The 20,321-nt window shown below is 41.4% G+C and overlaps 1 long non-coding RNA gene across 1 annotated transcript; it reads left to right on the top strand.

Moving 5' to 3' along the window:
* The first annotated feature begins 18,917 nt into the window (after positions 1–18,917).
* LOC123761525 (uncharacterized) lies at positions 18,918–20,061 on the top strand. The gene is made up of 3 exons (XR_006773229.2): positions 18,918–19,384; positions 19,481–19,608; positions 19,991–20,061. It is a non-coding gene; the product is annotated as an uncharacterized lncRNA (long non-coding RNA).
* Positions 20,062–20,321: the final 260 nt, after the last annotated feature.

Raw genomic sequence — 20,321 nt, 5'->3', positions numbered from 1 at the left:
TTCTTAAACACGGGAGACATCTCCCGTCACGCAGGGTGCAGTCGGACCTCCACAGATCTCCAGTATCATCTATTGATACTGGAAATGGCTCAAAAGGGCCACCACTTATGGGCTATTCATGCCCATGCCACCTTTTGGGTGGCTTAATCTTCATCAATCAATCTTTCTTAAAAACTGGTATCACATTAGCAACTTTCCAAAAACTCTGGCACTCTGGCTGACTATTGATTTATTAAATATGGTTGACAGTGGGTCACAAAGCTCCTCTTTGCATTCTTTAAGCACCCTGGCAAACACTTCATCCGGCCCTGGGGATTTGTTTGGTTTGAGTTTTACTATTTGTTTAAGAACATCCTCCCTGGTAACTGCTAAACTCGTCAACCTGTCCTCGTCCCCACCCACATAGACTTGTTCGGCTGAAGGCATATTGTTAAGTTCCTCTTTAGTAAATACAGATGTAGAAAATGTAGAAAATACAGATGTAGAAAATGTATATGAATGTAGAAAATAGATTTGAATGTAGAAAATAGAGAACTATTAGATGAATATCAAATAAATGGATTTAAACTATTTCACACAGATAGATATATTAGACGAGGAGGTGGAGTAGCCATATATGTTAGGGACAATTTGAAATGTAGTCTCAAAGAGGGAATCAAAACAGAGCCACACACAGAAACTATTTGGATTGAATTAAACGAAAAAGCTAATAATATTATAATAGGAGTAATATATAGGCCACCAAATTTAGACAGAATGGAAGCAAAGCATCTATGGGATGAAATATCTAGAGCATCTAGATCTAACAGTATTTATGTCATGGGTGACTTTAATTTTAGCGGAATAAACTGGTTGAACAAAACAGGGAATAGTGAAGCAGAAGATTTTCTAGAATTAATTGACGATTGCTTTCTTACGCAACACATTAAGGAACCAACACGGGAAAATAATATTTTAGATTTAGTGTTAACTAACAGGGAAACGCAAATTAATGACATCGAAATAGGGAGTGAGCTAGGGAGCAGTGATCACAAAGAAATCAGATTTAGCATAGAATGGAATAGACCAGTAGGAGAAAATTCTGTTAAAGTGCCAGATTTTCGAAAAGCTGATTTTAATAGCCTAAGAAATTTTTTGGGTCAAATTGATTGGAAAGTCTTGGGTATGGGGTGTGGGCCGGTCTTGGAGCGAGACATGAACCCAGCGATAGGTGACTTAAATGGGGATTTCGATGTAGATTCAATATATAACTTATTTAAGAATATTCTAAACAAAGCACAGGAACGTAGTATACCATACAAATTGAATAGATCGAATACTAATGACCCAAAGTGGATAACAAAGAATTTGAAGAACCTTATAGGTAAAAAGAGAGCTTGGTACAAAAGGATTAAAAATGGGGAGGTCACTTTAGAACAGGAATTCGTACAACTGGTTAGAAATGTTAAAAAAGAGATAAAGAAAGCAAAAAGAAACTATGAAGCTCGCATAGCAGGGCAAGCAAAGACAAATCCTAAAGGGTTTTTTTCAGTTATATCGTACCAAGACTAGGGAAAGGATAGGTCCATTAAAAACTGAGACAGGTCAAATAACAGATAGTGATGAAGAGATGAGTAGTATTTTTAATAAATATTTTGTATCTGTATTTACTAAAGAGGAACTTAACAATATGCCTTCAGCCGAACAAGTCTATGTGGGTGGGGACGAGGACAGGTTGACGAGTTTAGCAGTTACCAGGGAGGATGTTCTTAAACAAATAGTAAAACTCAAACCAAACAAATCCCCAGGGCCAGATGAAGTGTTTGCCAGGGTGCTTAAAGAATGCAAAGAGGAGCTTTGTGACCCACTGTCAACCATATTTAATAAATCAATAGAGTCAGGCAGAGTGCCAGAGTTTTGGAAAGTTGCTAATGTGATACCAGTTTTTAAGAAAGGAGATAGATCACTTGCGTCTAACTATCGACCAATTAGCCTAACGTCTATTGTGGGAAAGTTACTCGAATCTATAATAGCAAATAAAATTCGTCTTCATCTTGAAAAACATAAATTAATAATTGAGTCGCAACATAGTTTTATAAATGGCCGTTCATGTTTAACAAATTTGTTATCTTTTTATTCTAGCATTGTTGAGGCAGTTGATAGTGGTAAGGATTGCGATGTTGTATACCTTGACTTTAGCAAAGCTTTTGATACAGTGCCACATGAAAGACTGATTAAAAAGATAGAGTCTCATGGTATTGGGGGTGCTATATTAAGCTGGATTAGGGCATGGCTATACCAAAGGAAACAGAGAGTTAGTATAAATGGAATCAAGTCAGAGTGGGAAAATGTTGTAAGTGGAGTGCCTCAAGGCTCTGTCCTGGGACCTCTGATGTTTATAATATATATAAATGATTTAGATTCAGGTTTGAGTAGCAACATTTGCAAATTTGCCGATGATACGAAAATCGGTAGGGAAATTAATTCGGAGGAGGACTCACTATCACTTCAAGTTGATCTAGATAGGGTTTTGAAATGGTCAAAGGATTGGCAGATGCAGTTTAATGCTGATAAATGTAAAGTTCTGAGGTTAGGTAATGATGATAGAGTTACAAGATACGAGCTAGATGGTGTTGTGATTGCGAAGTCGGATTGCGAAAGGGATCTGGGAGTTATGATTAGTAAGAATTTAAAACAAAAGGATCAATGCATAAATGTTCGTAATAAGGCAAATCGGACACTTGGATTTATTAATCGCAGCGTTAGTAACAAGACACCTGGTGTGGTTCTCAAGCTATATCTTGCTCTGGTTAGGCCCCATTTAGATTATGCAGTTCAGTTTTGGTCGCCATATTATAGAATGGATATAAATTCACTTGAACGTGTCCAGCGTAGGATGACTAAGTTAATTCCCCAATTTAGAAATCTTTCATATGAAGAAAGATTAACAAAGCTTAAGTTGCATTCACTGGAAAGGCGAAGAGTTAGGGGTGACATGATAGAGGTTTACAAGTGGATGAATGGACATAACCGGGGGGATATTAATAGGGTATTAAAAGTATCAACACAGGACAGAACACGAAACAATGGGTATAAATTGGATAAGTTTAGATTTAGGAAAGACTTGGGTAAATACTGGTTCAGTAACAGGGTTGTTGATTTGTGGAACCAATTGCCGCGTAACATTGTGGAGGTGGGGTTCCTCGATTGTTTCAAGCACGGGTTGGACAAGTATATGAGTGGGATTGGGTGGTTATAGAATAGGAGCTGCCTCGTATGGGCCAATAGGCCTTCTGCAGTTACCTTTGTTCTTATGTTCTTATGTTCAGATACAAAATATTTATTAAAAATACTACTCATCTCTTCATCACTATCTGTTATTTGACCTGTCTCAGTTTTTAATGGACCTATCCTTTCCCTAGTCTTAGTACGATATAACTGAAAAAAACCTTTAGGATTTGTCTTTGCTTGCCCTGCTATGCGAACTTCATAGTTTCTTTTTGCTTTCCTCATCTCTTTTTTAACATTTCTAACCAGTTGTACGAATTCCTGTTCTAAAGTGACCTCCCCATTTTGAATCCTTTTGTACAAAGCTCTCTTTTTACCTATAAGGTTCTTCAAATTCTTTTTTATCCACTTTGGGTCATTAGTATTCAGTCTATTCAACTTGTATGGTATACTACGTTCCTGTGCTTTGTTTAGAATATTCTTAAATAAGTTATATATTGAATCCACATCGAAATCCCCATTTAAGTCACCTATCGCTGGGTTCATGTCTCGCTCCAAGACCGGCCCATACCCCATACCCAAGACTTTCCAATCAATTTGACCCAAAAAATTTCTTAGGCTATTAAAATCAGCTTTTCGAAAATCTGGCACTTTAACAGAATTTTCTCCTACTGGTCTATTCCATTCTATGCTAAATCTGATTTCTTTGTGATCACTATTATGGTATTGGGGGTGCTATATTAAACTGGATTAGGGCATGGCTATACCAAAGAAAACAGAGAGTTAGTATAAATGGAGTCAAGTCGGAGTGGGAAAATGTTGTAAGTGGAGTGCCTCAAGGGTCTGTCCTGGGACCTCTGTTGTTTATAATATATATAAATGATTTAGATTCAGGTTTGAGTAGCAACATTTGCAAATTTGCCGATGATACGAAAATCGGTAGGGAAATTAATTCGGAGGAGGACTCACTATCACTTCAAGTTGATCTAGATAGGGTTTTGAAATGGTCAAAGGATTGGCAGATGCAGTTTAATGCTGATAAATGTAAAGTTCTGAGGTTAGGTAATGATGATTACAAGATACGAGCTAGATGGTGTTGAGATTGCGAAGTCGGATTGCGAAAGGGATCTGGGAGTTATGATTAGTAAGAATTTAAAACAAAAGGATCAATGCATAAATGTTCGTAATAAGGCAAATCGGACACTTGGATTTATTAATCGCAGCGTTAGTAACAAGACACCTGGTTTGGTTCTCAAGCTATGTCTTGCTCTAGTTAGGCCCCATTTAGATTTTGCAGTTCAGTTTTGGTCGCCATATTATAGAATGGATATAAATTCACTTGAACGTGTCCAGCGTAGGATGACTAAGTTAATTCCCCAAATTAGATATCTTTCATATGAAGAAAGATTAACAAAGCTTAAGTTGCATTCACTGGAAAGGCGAAGAGTTAGGGGTGACATGATAGAGGTTTACAAGTGGGTGAATGGACATAACAAAGTGGATATTAATAGGGTATTAAAAGTATCAACGCAAGACAGAACACGAAACAATGGGTATAAATTGGATAAGTTTAGATTTAGGAAAGACTTGGGTAAATACTGGTTCAGTAACAGGGTTGTTGATTTGTGGAACCAATTGCCGCGTAACATTGTGGAGGTGGGGTCCCTCGATTGTTTCAAGCATGGGTTGGACATGTATATGAGTGGGATTGGGTGGTTATAAATGGGAGCTGCCTCGTATGGGCCAATAGGCCTTCTGCAGTTGCCTTTGTTCTTATGTTCTTATGTTCACTGTTCCCTAGCTCACTCCCTATTTCCATGTCAATGTAAACATTAGTATGTGGGTACTGAAGTTGAGTCTCTTGTCTAGGAATATGCCAAGAAACTTTCAATGATTTTTATTGCTAACGTTTACATTGTCTATCTGAAGCTGAATTGCATTTGTAGATTTGCTTCCAAATAGGATGTAGTAGGTCTTTTCTATGTTAAGTGTTAGTTTGTTGGTTGACATCCATAAGTGGACTTTTTTTAGTTCATTATTAACAACATCATTTAGTGTATGTGGGTTGGGGTTGGAGTAGATGAGGGTAGTATCATCAGCAAACAAAATAGGTTTCAGAATGTTAGAGACATTAGGCAGATCATTGATGTATATAAGAAATAGAAGAGGTCCCAAGATGCTGCCCTGTGGCACTCCAACGGTAATTGCTAGAATGGGAGAGATTATATTATTGATGGCTAATATTTATTATTGACTAGATCGAATACTAATGACCCAAAGTGGATAACAAATAATTTAAAGAACCTGATAGGTAAAAAGAGAGCTTGGTACAAAAGGATTAAGAATGGGGAAGTCAGTTTAGAACAGGAATTCATACAACTGGTTAGAAATGTTAAAAGAGAGATTAGGAAAGCAAAAAGAAAGTATGAAGTTCGCATAGCAGAGCAAGCAAAGTCAAATCCTAAAGGGTTTTTCCAGTTATATCGAACTAAGACTAGGGAAAGAATAGGTCCATTAAAATCTGAGACAGGTCAAATAACGGATAATGACAAGGAGATGAGTAGTATTTTTAACAAATATTTTATATCTGTATTTACTAAAGAAGAGCTTAACAATATGCCTTCAGCCGAACAAATCTATGTGGGTGGGGATGAGGACAGGTTGACTAGTTTAGCAGTTAACAGGGAGGATGTAATTAAACAATTAGAAAAACTTAAACCAAATAAATCCCCAGGGCTGGATGAAGTGTTTGCCAGGGTGCTTAAAGAATGCAAGGAGGAGCTTTCCGAGCCACTGTCTACCATATTTAATAAATCAATAGAGTAAGGCAGAGTGTAACAAACTAGGCTGTTGTAAGAATTATCCAGAGTGGTTTATCGACAAAAGAGAATGGGAAGCTGAGCCGCATGGTGACCTGACCCCCAGGGGAATTCGCGGTGGAAATAACTGACGCTTTGTTCATAACTGCGTATAATGAATCATCCTATAGTATTCAGTAATTTAGAGAAAATTAGCATTTATTCATTTTGCATTAAAATTGTATTGTATAATAGTACTGGATACAATATCAAGAGTATTCTAATTATTGAGTTTAAGTCACCATCAGTGACGTCACGAATCAGATCTAACTTTTAAAGCGGAGTGACCGGCGGTCATAGGTCATCAGGGGTTGACAGGTCTACTATTTCTCAAAGTTTTAATAACCATTTTTGTGATCGGGAACAGCTCTGCCGTTAGATGTTTGTAATTTAATTCAGTAAAATAATTCAACCAGTCTGGATCAATTAAGTACAACAGAGGTTAATTGTTATAACTTAAACCTTGCTAGTAACTGGGTAGGACTTTGACTGACTAGGCGGAACAATACAATACTCTGTCTGGGGTAGTCCAGACAAGGAAAAAATTAGTGTGGTCACGGAAGCAGCTGGGATAAGAGGTCAAACATCTTACCTCTCCCCAAGACCAGCCACAACATCTAGCTGGTCGCCCAAGGTATAGTTGCTATGGTTATGTATAGAAATAGTCTCATTTGCCATTCAGGTCAAGTAGGGAGTGTTAAAGTGATAGGGAGTGAACACATTTAGATTTTGTTTTAGTTTTCTTTTAATAAATTAAATTTGTTATTAATTTGCATTTTATTGTTTCCATGTGTTTGATGTGTATACTTGTCCTGGTCACGTGGTCCACACGAGGCAGAATGGTATTGGGCGCCGATTCTAACATCGAATCGGAATTATCATTACCGTGTAATTTATTCCACACTCAAGGTCATCGTTTATAGTGGGGATCAAGCCCCTAGGTTGATTAATTAGCGTGATCGATCCAGACCTCGATCATTGCTCTTGTATTACTGGTCTGGTGGTGGCAGCAGAGGTGACTCTAGGGTTTTGTTCAGAGCTTAGGTCACGTCATACTGGGTGTAGAATCCTAAGTCGGTCAATCGTCTTAGGACCACGTGGCGTGGAGTTGGCTTTGGTAAAAGTTTTGGAGTCCCTTGGTTTAGAAATAAAAGTAAGAATACGGGTAGAGGGAGTAGAAGGTAGGGAAGTAAAGAGAGAGGAACCAAACCCGTGTTACAATGGTGCACAGCGGTGGTTTCAACAATTTTGTTTGAAATTGTTGAAAGGCTCACGCGTCTAGCCGTTCGAACACGTGCGCGTATGCTAAGGAGACAGCCGCGGGCCAGGATTAGCAGTGCGCCCCACAAGTGCGTTTGAGTGGGGATTGGCGAATCTTGGGTCATGCGGGCTGATATGATTAAGGTTTAATTAGTAAGATTAGGCTGTTAAAATAGATTTATTGAAAAGGAGACCGCTCCGAGTTGATTGGACTGGGTACCATACTCGACCCATTGCAATTAATTCAGAGGTGTTGGGAGCCACCATACTCTCAACAGCAGTTCCTTGAGGGCTGTCGGGGGCGGATATATCTGTGGGACGCCAGCAGATAGTCCGAGGGCGTTATTAGACGACCCAAAACGCTAGGAAAAACGTAATCCGTGAAGGGCGTTGCGGCCTCCGAGGGACGGACTAGTAACCTACCTAGCAGCGATTCAACAACTAAGTGATCGCACACTTAGTGGAGGTTGAGTCGTCCCTAGTCATAATTGTTGCTGAAAGCTGCGTGTCGCTCTGTTGGAACCTAGATGGTGTGGCCTCTAGGCTAGGTGTGGTACGGCGAGCCGGTAGGGACAATTATAAGATTAAGTCGAGTGCATTTTTGAATTAAGTATACTTAAATTTATAAAGTAATTTCAGTTTATTTGCGTTGTTCTAGATTAATTTTTTTTTCCCCTAAATTCAATCCCCGGTTAAAATTTTTCCAAGTGTTTAGCATTTTCTTGCATATTAGGCTAAGTGCGTACATTTTTTGCTATTCCCTGTTGTATTAGTCTAAGTCAGAGGCGTTGTTTCTAGAGTGTAGTTAATCCTCTGGACTTAGGGCTATGTGTCGGTCACGATAGATAAGTGAAGGAGTTTAAGGGATAGTAAGTTGCGTGTAAATGTTATTTGTCCGTGGAATATTTCTAAGTATTTTGGGATAAGTTTTCGGCTAAGTCAATGTCGGGAAGTCGTTAACTGTAATTAATTTGTATTCGTGGGTCACGTGTATGTTCTGGGCGTCATTAGGATTCTCCAGTCGATGCGCGTGATATTTTCTAGTTTTTTACCAGTAAGACGGTAAAATTGTGTTTGTAGACTTAGAATTCTGTTTTCAGTAGAAACGTAGGTGGAAAATTTTCTAAGTCCAGCTTGGGCTAGAATCTGACTTTTTGGCGAAAATTCGAATTTTCATGTTTCGTGTATATCCTAGGGTCAGTATTACTCTCTAGTGCGCGCAAGGGACGTAATTCTGTTCGTAAAGCATTAAACAGTGATAATTACATTTTTGCCGAATTTAGTATTTTTTCGAGAAAATCGTGTTGTAATTTTGTCAGAGTCCATTTGAGGTGAAAATCTCTGATTTTGACGAAAATTCGAATTAGTGAGTGTTGAAACCGCCCGAAGTGTCAGTATTGTTCTGTATACAACGTCAGTAGTAAATAATAACGTATTTATATCTGGGAACGAGAAACCCAAATTTTTGTGAATTAAAGGAGTTTTGTGATATTTGGGGTGATAGAATATTTTTCCCTCAGAGTCAGAAAAATTGGCAGAGTCCAGCAATTGAGTAAAAACGCAGTTTTTGATAAAAATTCAATTTTTAGTAAGCATTTATAGGTCCTGGGTGTCTATATTAATCGCTAGAGCGGTTTATTAACGTAAAACTAGTTATTTTTCCTTCAGAACAAAAATTTTGATTTTTCAGCGTTTAAGCGAATAAGCGCGGGACTTAGTTTTTTTCAGCGCAGCTGGTCCCGCTCCATCAGTCATCAGGGGCCACGCTGCTCACTTCAAGTGCGTTTAGTATTCAAGTACAGTAAATATTCTTTATTAATCCATCACGAGTGCTGCGCGTTAGTTGCGTTATCATTTAAATTGTTTTATATAAATTAGATTCTTTAATTTTTTAACGTAAAGGACTTAGGTTTCAGCAATAGACCTGCGGGATATTTCACGGTCAGACACGAGTGCGGGGCAGACACTCATTCATTGGATTCACTTCAGCGATTCTCTCGATAAATCGTTGTATTTCCTATTTTGGGAATTTAGTAGTTTTCTCTTAGAAAAAAGTTGTGATTTTTTTTTATTTGTGTAAGATCACGGTTGTAGTGAGTCCGGGTCGAGGGTGTACTAAAGGGTAGTTTAGAAGAGACGTGGCACACCAGAAATCACAGAAAATGTTTAACCCAGATAATGACCAGTCAGTAGGGACCAGTGGGAATGGGAGTGTAGAAGATAGCACCTCTTCCGACACCACTGGGGACCGCTCAGGTAGCTCAACTGGCACCACAGGTGGGGTCAGTGGGACTGAAGCGACGAGTTCACGGGTTCTGCATGGGACTGGGCAGTCGAGGGTATCTTTCCATCCCTGGAGAGATACTATTATTGACATGAGTGGGGAGTCTTGCGAGGAGTCGTCCCATGAGTGGGGAGAGCCGTCTTGGGTTCCCCCACAAATAACATCGACGCCATGCCAGCAGGGTAGACAGGGGGCCTCAGTTAGTATGGCAGGACGTCCCACTTCGCTCGGTAGAGAACAGCAACCCGTTCAACGGGAACATGAACAACCACACCAACAGCAGGAACTACCCAACATAACACCAATACCACAGCACCCACAACACCTAGGTACACCTCATCCGTCACTACAACAACCCCAACCCCACCTCCCATACCTACCCCATCCTCAATTCCCATACCAACCCCATCCTCAGTTCCCATACCAACCCCATCCTCAGTTCCCATACCAACCCTTCCCCCAACCCCAGGCCACTCCATACCCATTCCAACCCCAGGCCACCCCATACCCATACCCATTCCAACCCCAGGCCACCCCATACCCATACCCATTCCAACCCCAGGCCACCCCATACCCACCCCAACCTCAATCCACACCCCAGCCTGAGGTCACCCACACCATACCTCAACCCCAACCTCCATCCACACCCCAACCCCAGGCCACCCACACCATACCTCAACCCCAACCCCAGGCCGCCACAGCCTTAGACAGGCAGATGCGCACGGAGACGCCGGGCACTCAGTTGTCGCCATACGTAGAGGCGTTAATTAAAGGCGAGGGAGCCAAGCCGAGGAACTGTGGCGCGGGTTCATCAGGCGGGAAGCAGCCCTCAGCTGCAAGTTCGAGCCACCCTGCGCGGGGTAACAACAGAGATCCGCGGAGGTGTTACTCCTGCTGGAAGCGCGGGCATATACAGAGGGATTTCGAAGTCACTCCTACGAAAGCATGAAAGCAGGCTCCTAGTGATGGTAGGCCTACGTTTGAGGTGAAAGTGGAAGGTGTGAGATTGACAGCTTTTGTTGATACAGGAAGCCAGGCGACGGTAATTAAAAAGTCAGCCTTCAGCAATTTTAAGTATGCACGTCTTCAACGTTGCGCAAAGACATTAACAGCAGTCAATGGGGAAAAGATTGAGATCGTAGGTCAAGGTACAGTTAATTTTGAGATTGATGGGGAATTGCAGCCTCACACATGTACGATCGTAGAGAACCTTGATTTTCCTGGTCACATCTTAATGGGAACTGATTTTCTGTCGCGATTTGATTATTCCTTGTCTGCTCAAAAAGGGGCTAGGAACTGCAGGTTGCAGTTGGGACAGACTTCCTACCCAGTGGAGATGATCGACCATCCCCCAGTTGTAGCTTCAATTAAGAGGAAGCTGAAATATAATGCGCACTATCCAAAATTGATTTTTAAGTCTCTTCCAGACACAGTTAAGAGGTCATGCGCATTGCATGCATTGACCAAACAGAGTTGCCCACCACATTCTGTTAAATTTATTAAAGTAGCCGTGGGACGTCACATACAACCAGGTACCACCCTTCAGGTGGCTGGGAGATGTGATAGTCTATTAATTCCTCATCACTTAGTTGTAGTGCTCGATAAAGGTGCACTCATTCCAGTTGTTAATCTTTCACATAAGACTTTTCGCTTCAGGGCAGGTGATAGGGTATCTCAGGGAACCATGGTGGAGGACACAGAAATCTTTCACCATGAGTCAGCTGAGACGCCAGCCGTCACTGCACAATGTAGTGCACTGAATATGTTGAACACTAAAACTCCATCCAAAGTACAATACGAAACGAGAAATGTTGCACAGAATGTAGAGGAAATAGAAAAATTAATTTCAGCACTTGATTTGCAACATGTTGCACAGGCGGATAGGAAGGCACTGAGAGGAGTTTTACGAAAATTCCCGAAATTGTTTGCGACAGAGGATGACCAGATTGGTCTCCTTGATAAGATCGAGCACACCATTCCAACTGGTGACCATTTGCCTGTGTACACAAGACAGTGGAGGTTGCCGGAACAGGCAAAGAACATTATCAGGGAGGAGTGCCAGAAAATGTTGAGACAGGGCGTAATAGAGCCTAGTACGTCACCATGGCTCTCTCCTGTTGTGCTAGTTCGGAAACCGGACGGTAGTTATCGTTTCTGTGTTGACTACCGGAAGGTGAACGAACTAACTAAGGGTGATGTGTATCCGTTGCCCCGAATACAGGAGATAATAGATCAATTTGGTGCTGCTAAGTATTTCTCAACTCTTGACGCAAAATCGGCGTATTGGGCGATTCCGGTGGCAGAACAGGATAGGGAAAAAACAGCATTCTCGGATGGTAGGCACACTTATCAATTCCGTAGGATGCCGTTTGGTTTGAAGACAGCGCCTTCGTCGTTTCAGAGGGCCATCAACTTTATCCTTAGTCCGGTACTGGGTAGGCATTCTTTAGCGTACCTGGATGATGTTGTGATATATTCCAGGACGTTTGAGGAACACCTACAGGACTTGACTGAGACTTTGAAATTGTTAGATCAGGCAGGTTTCAGGCTGAATGTTCAGAAGTGCACCTTGGCGGCTCAGAAATTCAAATTTCTGGGGTTCCAGGTGTGCCCAGACGGTATCCGACCTGACCCAGATTCTTGCCGCGCCATTGCTGACATGCCTACTCCAAGGACAGCAAAGGACGTGCGTAGGTTTTTGGGGGCGGCCGGATATTTTCGTCGTCACATTGAAGGTTTCGCTGGCATTTCAGCACCCCTGACTGATCTGACAAAGAAAAATGCGAAGTTTGTGTGGAAATCAGAACATGACGAGGCCTATCGCAAACTGAAAGACCAACTAATCACGACACCGGTATTGGCTATTCCTGATTTTGAGAAAGAGTGGGAAGTGCACACTGACGCCAGCGGTATTGCTATTGGCGGGTGCTTAATTCAGCGAGACGCAGATAATTTACCCCATCCAGTAGCCTATTTCAGTAGGAAGGTCAAAGGACCTGAAGTTCGCTATTCAGCTACGGATCGGGAGGCACTGGCAGTAGTAGAATCAGTTAGGTATTTCGAGCCTTACCTATTTCAGCGGCATTTTGTAATCTACACAGACCATCGAGCATTAACACACATATTTAAAAAGCGAACGAAATGCCCACGAATGTCACGCTGGTCTCACGAACTCTCGGCCCACTCGTTCCAGATTTTGTACAAGCCTGGTCCAGCACATGTTGTGCCAGATACGCTAAGTAGAAATATAGCGGCAATGCAGATTAATGAAAATATTGAAACCATTCCATCGGATAAAATGAGAAAATACCAGATGAACGAGCCGAGATGGAAAGAGATTATTGAGTATTTAGAGGGAGGAAAATACCCGAAAAAGAAAAAGAATTTACCTATACATGATTTTGAGATGAAACAGGGCGTCCTGTATTATGTTAATAGCCAGAATGATAGGGCAGTATTTCAGCTAGTTATTCCGGACGCGTTGCGGTCATCAGCGTTAAAGCTTGCACATGCTTCAAAAATTGCAGGGCATCCGGGGATCTTTAAAACGCACTTAAAAGCAAAGTCTCTATTTTATTTTCCAGGATTACTTTCTGAGGTAATCAATTTCGTGAAGTCGTGCCCTCGTTGCCAGAGGAGGAAAGGTACCCTTAAGGTACAAGCCCCACTTCAGGAATTTCCTGAAATTCGTGAACCGTTAGATCGTGTGGGGGCCGATCTGATTGATTTACACCACAGTCATGCGGGTAACAGATACGTGTTGGTGCTAGTTGACCATCTGTCTAGATACACTACACTAGTTGCATTACCTCAGAAGGATTCTCGTACGGTTGCAGATGCGTTCTTGCGTAGGTTCGTTACTGTATTCGGACCTCCTAAAGTTTTAGTCTCTGACCGGGGTCAAGAATTCAATGGGAATATATTTAGAGAAGTTTGTAAGATTTTAGAGACAACTTCGGCTTTTACAACAGCCTACCACCCACAAGCAAACGGAATGACGGAACGGACTAATCGTTCAGTCAAGGATATGCTTGCAATCCTTGCTGAACATGATGCAAACACCTGGGATGAACACCTACCCTATGTTCAGTTCGCCTTGAATACTGCCATCCACCAATCAATTAACACCCAACCACTTCATTTGTTTACTGGTAATTCATGCAATTTCCCGTCAGGTCTGCTTAACAGACATAATGTTGCATACGGGGAGGACTATCCTTCAGAGGTCCTTGGAAAAATGAGAAATGCATGGAATATTGCAGCTGAAGCGTCCAAGAAGGCACGGACTCGGTATGCTCATTTTTATGACAAGAAAGTGCGCCCTCTTGAGTTGAAGGAAGGAAGCCTCGTATTGAGAGTGAATGAGGCTGCGCCCGCCAATCAGAGCAGGAAGCTAGCTCCGAGGTGGCGAGGACCCTATAGAGTAATTAAAAGGGCGGGGCCGGTTAATCTTGTTATAAAAGGAGTGTTCGAGGACCAGGTGGAAAGGACAATTCACGTGAATAAATTGAAACATTATCATGCTAGAGAGGAATTAGAACTGCCTTCAGCGGGTCTAGTTCCTGACTCAGCAGTGCTGACTCATGGCTTCACCGACGAGTCAGAAGATGAGGATGACCCTCTGTCATCGCTCATCAGTAGTCAGGTGCAGTCTCGCCACCCTATGGTGACGAGATCTCGCGCTATACAGTAAAGTAACTTCCTTGGTTAGTATAATTTAGTATTCATTAGATTTTCCTGTAAAGGCAATGAGGTGTACTATGTCTATACTTGACTCAGGTAGCAACTTTTACCGTGCTCTGGGGTTCCACCTCCACCAAACCCAGAGTATATCTATGCTTCCGCTGTGTTGTGTCTGTCTGTTCCCAGGTCTGATTGGTACACCGACCCAGTTGTTCCAGCCACACGTGAACCCTTGTCTGTAAAGACCGAGGGGGGAGGCACGTTACACAAAGCCCTCCCCCCACCAGACCCAGTAACCCATACATCAGTTACTTTGGGGATGAGTGACTATCCAAGAGTCACCCGGCCGACGCCTCACGTCACTAACGAGGTTGTCAGGGCCAGCGAGCTGTCCACATTATAGCAGTCACCGGAGGTGCCATACAACGCCGGGGTAGCTGTCTCGAGATCACCAATACCCACCTGCTGCGTCATCAAGACTGCAGCCATTCCAGCAGTGTTGGAGGAGAGGTCAAGAAATGGAAAGCGCGTAGCAGTACTCAAGAATTTCGCCGGAAGATTAATGATTACGTCATCTGAAGTAACAAGAAAGCAGAAGTAAGGCGGTCACAGGTGGAAGGCACGGTTTCCCTACAGAGTACCGGGACTCGCCAATAGAAGGTCGCAAAATTGTCTCCTTTGGCCTAAAGTCAGCGGTACGAGGGTATACACAGTTGGTGTTTACGGCCTAGTAACCTGGTGACATCAAGAAACGCCTGAGATGACGTGAGCAATGATGGAAGACGAGATTCACCTGTTCTGCAAACAAGCAACCCGCCTCTACGACCTTCTGACACCACTCCTGCTAAGAGACACCGTTGGTACATCCAGTCCTGTTCTGCTGTGGTCATCTGCGCCGTCAAGTTTAACATCAAGACTGCCGTGTGAACTGTGATTGATACGAAGGCGTGTGGACTGTCGAGAGCAAGATTAATGGCCGAAGTAACAGTATTCTACAGCTGTCACTTGGCACTCCGCTCTACTACACTCTGTCGTCATTCAGGAGTACTGGATGGGAGTACAAGAGGACCAGGTATTGATGTCTACACATGGGGAGAAGCAAGATCGACACCGTCATCGTCAGCGACTACATTCAGCATCCAGCAGCATCGATTTTTTTTTTCGATTACTCAATATGAACAATTGATACAAACAACAAAGTTGGCTCTGAACATCTGTGTAAAGAACATCTGGACACTTTTGTTTAAATGTTGAAAAACAGAGTTAGAATCGATACTTTTTAAATGTGGAAAAACAGATTTAAAATAATTCTGGTATAATATATGAATTTTACTCTAAATTGGTCAGTAATCAAAATCGAAGCCCCTGTGTAATTGCCTCAGCCCAGAACAAACGGTTATGGAAAATTATGTTGTGCTATTTTTTGCAGAATGTTTGAACACAGGAAAGGCGGACCAATATAAACATTGACACTTCTAGTGAGTGAGAACACATGGCTGTACAGTCAGCTGAAACCTGTGATATAGTATAGGAATGTTTTTTATATTTTTAGATACATGTAATAAACATTAGGTGTGTTCCTTAACATGTCAAGGTTGACATTGATGGGGAGTGGTTAGTACACGGATGTGAACCTGATAGTTCCGTAGTACGCTCCCGGATGACTGAAAGTTCAGTCTGAACTTATAACTAATGTTTGTTTGAGCACGGTGTGGCCGGCTCTAGAGGACACATGGACTTGGCTAGTGAAGAGCCAAGAGAGTTTAGTAGCTAGTCTTTGATGGTAGAGTAGGGACATGTTATTTAGCTATGTCAGTAAGGATAGGATGTATGTTTCCTGATATTGGAGGATTGCTGTCAGTTGACAGCTGAGAAATTTATGAAATATGAACATGTTCATTATGATGTTGGACTATTATTTGTCAAATTTTATTAGTTAGGTTAGCTTTTGTTTGTGGCATGAGTTGAATTGTGGGTTTGGATACTAAACCTCGTGAATTTTAACAAATTAACAAGGTTTACTAAGTGCTTGTGCGGGGGGGTTGTAACAAACTAGGCTGTTGTAAGAATTATCCAGAGTGGTTTATCGACAAAAGAGAATGGGAAGCTGAGCCGCATGGTGACCTGACCCCCAGGGGAATTCGCGGTGGAAATAACCGACGCTTTGTTCATAACTGCGTATAATGAATCATCCTATAGTATTCAGTAATTTAGAGAAAATTAGCATTTATTCATTTTGCATTAAAATTGTATTGTATAATAGTACTGGATACAATATCAAGAGTATTCTAATTATTGAGTTTAAGTCACCATCAGTGACGTCACGAATCAGATCTAACTTTTAAAGCGGAGTGACCGGCGGTCATAGGTCATCAGGGGTTGACAGGTCTACTATTTCTCAAAGTTTTAATAACCATTTTTGTGATCGGGAACAGCTCTGCCGTTAGATGTTTGTAATTTAATTCAGTAAAATAATTCAACCAGTCTGGATCAATTAAGTACAACAGAGGTTAATTGTTATAACTTAAACCTTGCTAGTAACTGGGTAGGATTTTGACTGACTAGGCGGAACAATACAATACTCTGTCTGGGGTAGTCCAGACAAGGAAAAAATTAGTGTGGTCACGGAAGCAGCTGGGATAAGAGGTCAAACATCTTACCTCTCCCCAAGACCAGCCACAACATCTAGCTGGTCGCCCAAGGTATAGTTGCTATGGTTATGTATAGAAATAGTCTCATTTGCCATTCAGGTCAAGTAGGGAGTGTTAAAGTGATAGGGAGTGAACACATTTAGATTTTGTTTTAGTTTTCTTTTAATAAATTAAATTTGTTATTAATTTGCATTTTATTGTTTCCATGTGTTTGATGTGTATACTTGTCCTGGTCACGTGGTCCACACGAGGCAGAATGGTATTGGGCGCCGATTCTAACATCGAATCGGAATTATCATTACCGTGTAATTTATTCCACACTCAAGGTCATCGTTTATAGTGGGGATCAAGCCCCTAGGTTGATTAATTAGCGTGATCGATCCAGACCTCGATCATTGCTCTTGTATTACTGGTCTGGTGGTGGCAGCAGAGGTGACTCTAGGGTTTTGTTCAGAGCTTAGGTCACGTCATACTGGGTGTAGAATCCTAAGTCGGTCAATCGTCTTAGGACCACGTGGCGTGGAGTTGGCTTTGGTAAAAGTTTTGGAGTCCCTTGGTTTAGAAATAAAAGTAAGAATACGGGTAGAGGGAGTAGAAGGTAGGGAAGTAAAGAGAGAGGAACCAAACCCGTGTTACAAGAGTGCCAGAGTCATGGAAGGCAGCTAATGTGGTACCAATTATTAAGAAAGGAGATAGATCACTTGCGTCAAACTATCGGCCAATTAGCCTAACGTCTATTGTGGGAAAGTTACTTGAATCAATAATTGCAAATACAATTCGTCTCCATCTTGAAAAACATAAATTAATAAATGAGTCGCAACATGGTTTTACAAATGGCCGTTCATGTTTAACAAATTTGCTAGCTTTTTATTCCAGCATAGTTGAGGCAGTTGATGGTGGTAAGGATTGTGATGTTGTGTACCTTGACTTTAGCAAAGCTTTTGATACAGTGTCACATGAAAGACTAATTAAAAAAAATAGTAGCTCATGGTATTGGGGGTGCTATATTAAGTTGGATTAGGGCATGGCTATACCAAAGGAAACAGAGAGTTAGTATAAATGGGGTTAAGTCAGAGTGGGATAATGTTGTTAGTACCTCAGTGTTAGTGTTGAGTACCTCAGGGCTCTGTCCTGTGACCTCTGTTGTTTATAATATATATAAATGATTTAGATTCAGGTTTGAGTAGCAACATTTGCAAATTTGCCGATGATACGAAAATCGGTAGGGAAATTAATTCGGAGGAGGACTCACTATCACTTCAAGATGATCTAGATAGGGTTTTGAAATGGTCAAAGGATTGGCAAATGCAGTTTAATGCTGATAAATGTAAAGTTCTAAGGCTAGGTAATGATGATAGAGTTAGAACATAAGAACATAAGAACAAAGGTAACTGCAGAAGGCCTATTGGCCCATACGAGGCAGCTCCTATTCTATAACCACCCAATCCCACTCATATACTTGTCCAACCCGTGCTTGAAACAATCGAGGGACCCCACCTCCACAATGTTACGCGGCAATTGGTTCCACAAATCAACAACCCTGTTACTGAACCAGTATTTACCCAAGTCTTTCCTAAATCTAAACTTATCCAATTTATACCCATTGTTTCGTGTTCTGTCCTGTGTTGATACTTTTAAGGGGGCTTATCATCGCAAAAATTCGGAAAAATCGAATCTTTTTGAAAAATTTATAAAAATACTACAACGTTCTGGCAACACTTTGGCGCAAACCCGAGAATGTTATGATATAAATTAAAGTATTTATGGTACATTCCCATGCGTAATTGTCCAGAATCCGGTGCCCCGCGGCTGTGGCGCGCCAAGAGTATTGTCATACGTTCTAAACGTTAATTTTTTCGTAATAACGTCGGAAATAACTCTGTATATATGACAACAAATATACACTCAATGGCAACTGTCTCCTAGTGCGGGTATGTGAGACAACCAGCTACCAGTCACATGTTGTGTCCTGTTGAGAGTGGAGGGTGTTGATGCACGCTCCATTTTTGCTCCTGGAATCTCGCTTTTGTAGCGTCTAGCGCACAATGACCTATAAACGGAAGGGTCTGAATGCAAGAGTAGCCAATTTGACACGCGGTCGCCGTCGTTGGCTGGAAAGGAGAGACGCTGTAGCACAAGGGAGGTTATTATCAAGTGAAGCCCTCCCCGCTTCAGCTGTGAGAGGCATGACATAGCAGCCACACCCCGCTTCGACCCTCCTCACACATCCTCAACCCCTCTATGTGTATGGACCGGCCACGACAGTGCCATCTACATCTGGTGTGGCAGTGCCATCTACATCTACTGGTGTGGCAGTGCCGTCTACATCTGGTGTGGCAGTGCCATCTACATCTGGTGTGGCAGTGCCATCTACATCTGGTGTGGCAGTGCCATCTACATCTACTTCTGTGGCTGGTGTGGCAGTGCCGTCTACATCTGGTGTAAGTCATACAAGTCGAAGTCTGGTAATATGTATGTGCAGGATATATATATGTATATATATATTTTTTTTCTATTTTTTTTTCGTTTGTTATCAGGGGATGTGCATGGAACTTGCACACCTTGCTCAATGGATGCCTATCTGCAAGGGTGCCAATTATGAACGAAATCGGTCGATGACACACTCGACTACAGGTGGCCCTAACTTTGATCTTATTTTACTCAGGTAAGTAATTTACAACTTCAAGGTGTTTCTCAGCTTTCATTTATTAATCAATTTACATGCAAATTACACCTTATATGTAGAGTATGTGCTTCTACAAACCTATTGAGACATTTTAGTCCAAAGTCCATTTGTTGATTTTATAAAAATTTATAAACATCAAATATTGCATATTTTTGGAAGGGTAACTTTGAATAATTATATTTTTGCACTAAACACTTTTTTTGATAAAACTGCTCAATAGAATCCTTTATTATGTGCTAAATTTAATATCTGATTGTTATAGAAATATTTTTGTTGACACATGTGTTCCCTGAAATTATTTGAAAATGTTGAAAATTCGTTGCATAATACGTTTTGTATTTTTTTCTCCTTTTCTGTTTAGGGTGTGATGCTGAAACTTGGACCAGTTGCAGCTCTTTCTATAACCATTTCATAAATAAATTTATAAACAAATTGAACAATTTTTACGAAACCCGTAATATGCCCCCTTAATACCCTATTAATATCCCCCCGGTTATGTCCATTCATCCACTTGTAAACCTCTATCATGTCACCCCTAACTCTTCGCCTTTCCAGTGAATGCAACTTAAGCTTTGTTAATCTTTCTTCATATGAAAGATTTCTAATTTGGGGAATTAACTTAGTCATCCTACGCTGGACACGTTCAAGTGAATTTATATCCATTCTATAATATGGCGACCAAAACTGAACTG

The sequence above is a fragment of the Procambarus clarkii genome, chromosome 43 (genome assembly GCF_040958095.1).
Source record: "Procambarus clarkii isolate CNS0578487 chromosome 43, FALCON_Pclarkii_2.0, whole genome shotgun sequence".
NCBI classification, from domain to species: Eukaryota; Metazoa; Arthropoda; class Malacostraca; order Decapoda; family Cambaridae; genus Procambarus; species Procambarus clarkii.
Note: the sequence above shows the minus strand (reverse complement) of the source record. Positions and strands in the feature narration are given on the sequence as shown.